Source organism: Phalacrocorax aristotelis, chromosome 2, assembly GCF_949628215.1.
Source record: "Phalacrocorax aristotelis chromosome 2, bGulAri2.1, whole genome shotgun sequence".
In the NCBI taxonomy this organism is placed as follows: Eukaryota; Metazoa; Chordata; class Aves; order Suliformes; family Phalacrocoracidae; genus Phalacrocorax; species Phalacrocorax aristotelis.
Window position 1 is genome coordinate 140,079,993 of NC_134277.1, and position 6,924 is coordinate 140,086,916.

Here is a 6,924-nt window from a genome sequence, read left to right on the forward strand (position 1 = left end):
CAAGCAAATGATTGTAAATGGATGCTCTTCTAGCTACCTAGAAAGGAGGTATGAGAGTCAAAGGAAGGGCTTGGAATTTGGTTTACATGGCCATGATTTTGAAAACAGAGAGGTCAACATTAAAACAAATGATCATGAGTTGATTCTCTTCTAACAGGAAGAAGGAGAATGACTTGGTTCGTGCATTCTGTAAAAAACACAGTAGAAAATATTAGGTGTTGAAAGAGCTGGGCACCTAAAATGTGCTGTGTGTCAAGTGACAGAACAGAATACACTTCAGCATACAAGCAGAACAAAGATTAACTCAGCAATATATTCATTTAATGCCTAGAAACGTTTGTTTCACAAAGCCAAAACCAACTGTGAGCCGCACCTGCTGGAGGGAGGGCAAACAGAGTTTAAATTGGAAAAAAAGCTGCTTGGGGCTGTTTAAGAACATTCTACCTACATGCAGAAGCCAGAAAAAAAAGAAAGAAACGTGCTCAGGTTCAAAAGTGTAATAAATCGTTCCTCTTTAGAGAGAAAGTGGAAAAAGTCCTTTAGAATTAGAAAAAAAAAAAAGGCAAATTTGGTGATAATGACCATAAGTTCAAGACAAGCTGATGAACAAGATGTGCTACAGATAATAGCACAAAAGAAGAATTTCAGAACCTGGTTGCAATAACATAGTACGTGCTTGGATCAAAATATGCTCGTTGTAATGATATCACCTTATTTCCGATTAGCCACTCTCTTGCCCGTACCACGCCAACACATAAGGAAAGCTGCACATTAAATTCACCTTTCTCTTGCTATTTTAGGAGTCGGGCCCTGCCTGGCTCAGCCTGTGTGTGGTCATGGAAGCAGAATTTAAGATTGCCAGTGGAGTTACATTTTACTCCACAAGAGGGAGAAGTCTTTTGCTTCATGCTCTCATGAAAGAGCCCGTTCTTTCGGGACCTTCTGCTCAGAGCAGCCGAGTCAGAGCGACGAGTATATACTTGCCCACAGCAAAATTCCTGGGAAGGGCACGCTTAGCTCCAGTGAAGAGTGTCAGCTACATATTCTGAATAATGCTGTATCACAGCCTGCTGCAAATTCAAATGAAGATGAGGTTAAAGACCAAACAGCCTCTTTACTTACAGGATTGCCTTGATGTCTGTATCAGAAGAGAGATTTTATCATACTGGCTGTTTCCTATGTATATGTATCAGTATAAACACATAATAAATTCAAAACGATGATGAACAACCATCTCAGAACTTCCACATTAAGCATAAATAAACAAGCTAATAATAGCTAATAGGTAATAAATTAGCTATTTTGTAGTAATAAACTAGCTGCTTTAAGGAAATGAAAAACGATTGCTCTGTTTGAATGTTTGAGCAGTTCTCCATCCTCATACTTTCCTTTTTTCTTCTTCATCTTTTTCTCAGTCTGTAATACATCAGTCAGACTTTTATAAACCTTCATGTAATAAAGCTTCACATTAATTTTTCCAGTTACTGGCAGTTGCATTATGGAAAGGCTACAAATTCCACTTGATTTCAAAATGTTTTTAGAATAGTAGCAGTCCTATTTTACACTGCTGAGTGTTTCTAGAAGGAACATGAGGTTAGGGATACCTAGAAAGGCAGCTGCAATTTGGTACGCATGCTTTCGGTACCCATGCTGCCTCTCTCTGTCACTATGGAGAAGGATGTGAAGAGGTATTTCTTAGTGCAGAGACTAACACAGTGCTTAAAAAAACCTGATCCCAAATCCAAAGCCTTTGCCCTTTTGAGAACATTCCAACAGCAATCACCCGGGAGATGCGGGGCAAGAGGCAGAAAGAAGGTTGCTTTTCTGCAGATCAATGCTGCACTGCTGCGACAGTGCAGGGACTGCAAAGCGGGGCTTAGCTGGCCTGCCTCCCTTTGCACAGCTGCCCGCAGTGCTTGGGCACATCCCTCGTCCTGCTATCAATAGACATTATCAAAGTTTCCCTAATTACAGTCCTTGCCCATTTCTCAGAAAGGGAAAGTGATGGGGTGGCTAAACATCATCAGCTTACACCAACTGAAATCATTGCAGTCCTATGATTTCTCAGAGCTCTCCAAAAATGCAAGCATTGCTGTCTGGTAACTCCCACATTGTAGGTTTTACATCCTGTTGACATCCATGGCATTTCTAAAACAATCTGCCACTGTATTATTTAAATTCCAGGGCAGAGAGAGGATGGGGATTGACAGCAGTTCAGACTCTCATGTGATTAGGAAGATGTATCAGCACAGTTTAAGGTGGGGTAATGAAGCCTCCTGAACAGAGCGCAGGCAACCCGTTTCTGCTAATGGTTCAGAGCAGGGTGCTTTTGCAAGACCAAGTCCCTACAAACAGGACCTAAGGCAAAAGCTTGTGACAGTGAGTCATGTTCATGCCTCCAACACCCTTGTTTTCAGTTTCCTTATGGCTCTGTCACATTGCTCTAGCAGAATGAAAACGGCTGTAACATGGACATGGTCACTAGGAAATAATCAGCTGAGAATGATTTCCCTGTGTTAAGGAGGGGTAAGAGATATGTTTCTTGCCCCTAGATGCACTATAGGGCCCTATCAGAGAAAGGCTCTGCTCTGGGTACGAGAGCAGCCCTGTGGTGCCACGAGCGTCTGAGGATAAATGACAATGGCTTGAGCACGGCTGAAGATGATAGCAGGGTAGTCCAGGCAGCAGCTGTGCTGAGGATATGAAGGTGGACAGAAGTAGCCTTCTGCACAAATGAGACATATACTCAGCATCCTACAGCCAGAACAAGAATATTCAGAGTCTGACATCTATCTGGATATAAATAATCCTAATTAAGTAACTCCTGCATTGATAGAGGGGAGGCTGACAATCCTTAAGTGGTGTGAGCTTTGTGCTTGTACTGTTCAGCTCTGAGAGAGTCAGCAGAGCTGACTCCCAGATTAATAAAGCTAAAAAACCCTATGAGATCTAAAATAGCAGTGTTGAATTATTTTTCTGTCAGGCCTTTTAACTTCTCTGTTTATCCTTTAGTTGCATTTCAAACAATAATGAGGCACATAAAGGGTATTTGTTCAGGTAGATTTGTTCTTCTATTAGTTGCTGTTTGGTTTTAAAAGGACAAGTACCACAGAATCAAAAGATGTGAAGTTAGGGTTTAACCAAAAACATGGAACAGTTTAAAGTGAGAAATACAATGAACAGATTTTAACAATTACCTTCACTGTGAAAGTCAGAAAGGAGGGCAATCAGAGTGCAGCGGTGGTGACCCAGCAGTTTCAGGTCTGGCTGGTGGGCTATTTCTGGCCATACCTTCTCAGCACTGCCCTTCACCTCCTCATTAAAGTCCTTCCAAACGTTGTCACAGGAGTGCAGAGAGCCAACAGCTGATGTGGAACCAGGGAAGAAATCAGCAATGGGTGTGCAAGGACAACATCAACCTTTCTGCCACAGCCACATTAACAGAAAACATAAATAGATTTAAGAAAGCCATATACTTGTTTTTTTCCTTTCTCCCTTCATATAACAACAGTTTACTTCTTTTCAATTTCTTTCCCTTGGTTTTTTTCCCTCCTTCTCCTTTTTTACCATTTCACTGCCACAATTAGATTCGCTGGAGAGTGATTTTACTTTATACAACAATATTAGGGATAGCAATTTCTTTGCTTCCTTTTTCCTCTCCCCCCCCCTCAAAATTGCTGTAATGACTTGTCTTAAGTAAGTTTGAACAAATTCTTTATTATGTTCTCAGATTTTCTGTGGTGTGATCACTTAACCTGCAAATTATAATTGCAGGTTTGGTGCCCATGCAGACTGATCATTATAATTGGTACCTGCTACCTCCCTTTTAGTTTTTGTTATAGATTTACACTCAAGGAAGTTAAAACAGTTCCATTTTAGGAATAAATAGGATAAACTGTCCTAAAAGAATTGTGTTTGTCTTCCAAATGCATATTGCTTTTCATAAGTTTTAAAAAGAGACTCTGTTGAGTGATATCTGGGTAAGCGTGGTAAGAATTAGACTACAGTTTGAAATAAAACCAATACTTCTGAGCATATTAGAAATGGACCAAAAATCAAACCAATGTTTGTGGGGCCAAAATGAGTTATTCTAGCTGAAAATTTGACCAAATATGTTTTCCAGATGCAGCTCTGCCTCACCATTGCGTTAGTAAATCTAGTCATTTTCACTGAAAAGATGAGTGATGAGTGCAGTCTTCCCTGCAGCAACTTAACTTCGTTGCAGCATTCCATATAATGAAGAGAGCCATTTGAAACCTGAGCTAATGATTTCATAGGAATGCCCTGCAATGCAGATAAAATTCAAACCCAATTGATCTGAGTTTGCTCCAGGAAGGAAAGGATGGTCAGAAAAGTGAAAGAAGGCTGTAGAACAATCAAAATAGGCTCCAAAAGCCTGTGGTTGTGTTTAGGAAAGAACATAAACCCTGCATATGTATGCAAGCTTCTTGCCCCTGCAAGGCTGGTGGGCAAACACCATTAAAAACTGACACTTCTTTTTCATAAAAATCATGCTTCTGGAAAAAGTTTCAGACATGAAAAATAAATCTAGTCATCTTTACAGAACTTGGTTAAAGTTTTAATTGGGGAGCATTTTTTCTTTCATTCACTCTGAACTCAGGTAAAAGGGTAGAAGAAAAGTTACCAAATTAGAAAATTATTTTAAGCTGTGATATTTTTTATTTACCAGCATATCACTGATGCTAGATAAAAATAGAACCACATTTTCATCTGCTATAAATGGCAGGAGTTAATACAGATTGACACTGCTCTATTGCCACTTAATAGTCCATATAACCAAGACATGAGGAAGTAATTTACAACATTTTTATTTTTGTCTTTGACTGCTTGTAGTATCCCTTATGCATTTAACATTACATTCCCAATAGCACCTAGAAAACATCTTAAAGATTTTAAGAGGTTATTGACTTAGTGTCTGTACCTACAGTCCTTTATTAACCTAAGTCAATAGTCAGTAGATATTTTGCCGTTTTGCTTTGATTTAGTTCTAAATTATTTTATCAGACCTAGCCTGACTATTTTGCTCTGCACTCTCATTCCTGCAAGTAGGTCTGTGTTTTTTATTTCTCTCTGTGCTCACTCTTATGAAGTGCAGACTTGCCAATGGAATGGAGACTTGCAAAGGCCTCCTACAGCCCTCACCAACACATCATATTCAGCGGCAGAACTCTCTTATCTAGTTCTGTGCAGGCTTGATTCATATGGGGCTTTACCTGCATATTGCTATTCAGAAAGGCAGTTAATCCTGCTGCTGAAATAGTTCTTGGTACCAGGCGGCACTCTAGCTCTGCCCTATGGCCATTTTATGTAGTGTATTCCCGGGCTAGTATAGCTTTCTCAGTGCAGTCATAACATTCTGCAACTCATCCAGCAGAGTCCAGCAAAGCAGTACTATTTTCTCCCTTCCGCTTTCATTTTCTCTCTAGCTATTTTCCTCCTTTCCTAGGGAGCTTGCAAGGAAACTTTACCTGTTTTTCCTTCCGTTCCCTTTCTGGTTTGCTAATTCCTCCTTGCTGCTGCCCTGATGATTGCCAGCTATCACATTATTCTGTCTCCTGCCACGTTTCATCCTCCCTCCTCCCTTTCACACAGTCTTGTTTATAAGCTCTATGGGATGTGGAAGTCTCCTGCTCAGTGTTTGCACAACATATTGTACTTGTGATTGCTGGTGATTGTTGCAATTGTTGATCGCAATTGTTGATTGTTTATAATGCACACAGTCATACTAAGCTATTTGCAAGTTCAAAATTTCCCTATTTCACTGCATATTTACAAACTTTCAGCTAGAAAGCATCCCCAATGTTGTTGTAACCATGACTTAAAACCACAAAAAAAACCAAATCACACCAATGGAGCGAACTGTTTCCATTGCTGATTGTGCTACTTTAAAAGGATAGAGACCCTGTTGCATCACAGAATATGTCTAGATTGTCTACATTAATTTAAAGCTGTAATAGTATAGACACTGCCAAGCCTTTCACAATGGGTAAAGTGCTAAAATAATAAAAATCAGAGTGGGGCGTGAGGTCTGCTGGAAAGTTTTAGTTGTTCTTACCTAGAGGACAGTCAGGTCCCAAGAACAGAAAACCTTCTGCAATGCTGCGGAGGGGGCTTTCCTACAACCACTGGCACAGAGCGGAAAGTTCCCTTTGTAACCCGGGGAGGGCCACTGCTGGCAAGCATGATGCAAGATGAAAGATGAAAGGCAAAATGACAGCAGCATGGAGAGGGCTGGGTGGGGAAAGCCCAGCTTGCCAGGGGAGAAGGAGAAACTGGGCTAGCAGGTCCCCATGAGTGAGGCACACGGCTCTACCAGCCCTTGTTGGAAATGGGTGGCCACTCCAGTCCAGATGAGAACATTTAGAAAAGATCCATACCCTAAGAACAGCCATGTTATTTAAAATTAATTAAAATACAAATTAATGAAGCCAGACTTGTGCCAATAAATGGTAAAAAAAAGGCTGAGAAGGGCCCGATATCCACATATCTACAATACAGTTTCCTTCAGAAAGAAGTAGGCTGCTAGGTCATGGAGCTTGGTTTACTGATTGTATTGACACTGGCTTACTCAACTAATTAAAATCCTCATTAGTGATCTTAACGGAAAATCTGCTATTTTCAGGTCAGGCTTCTGCCTGCTTTCATTTGTCTGATCCTGGGGTTAAAGCGCAGGGATTCAGCAGCAGAAAATAGCTCTTCCCAGGTACCTCACGCTCTTTTGGTGTGTCCTTGGCAAGAGACTTGATCTGTTTGACCTTCTTTGCCAGGTTGTAAATGTGAAGGCAAGATCTTCCCACTTGTCAGACACACAGAAGCTATTTCCTAGTATTTGAAAAATAAGGTGTCAGAGAAAAAGGGATTAGTTGTATTTATTCAATCATTGGCATTAGTCTGAGCAGTTTG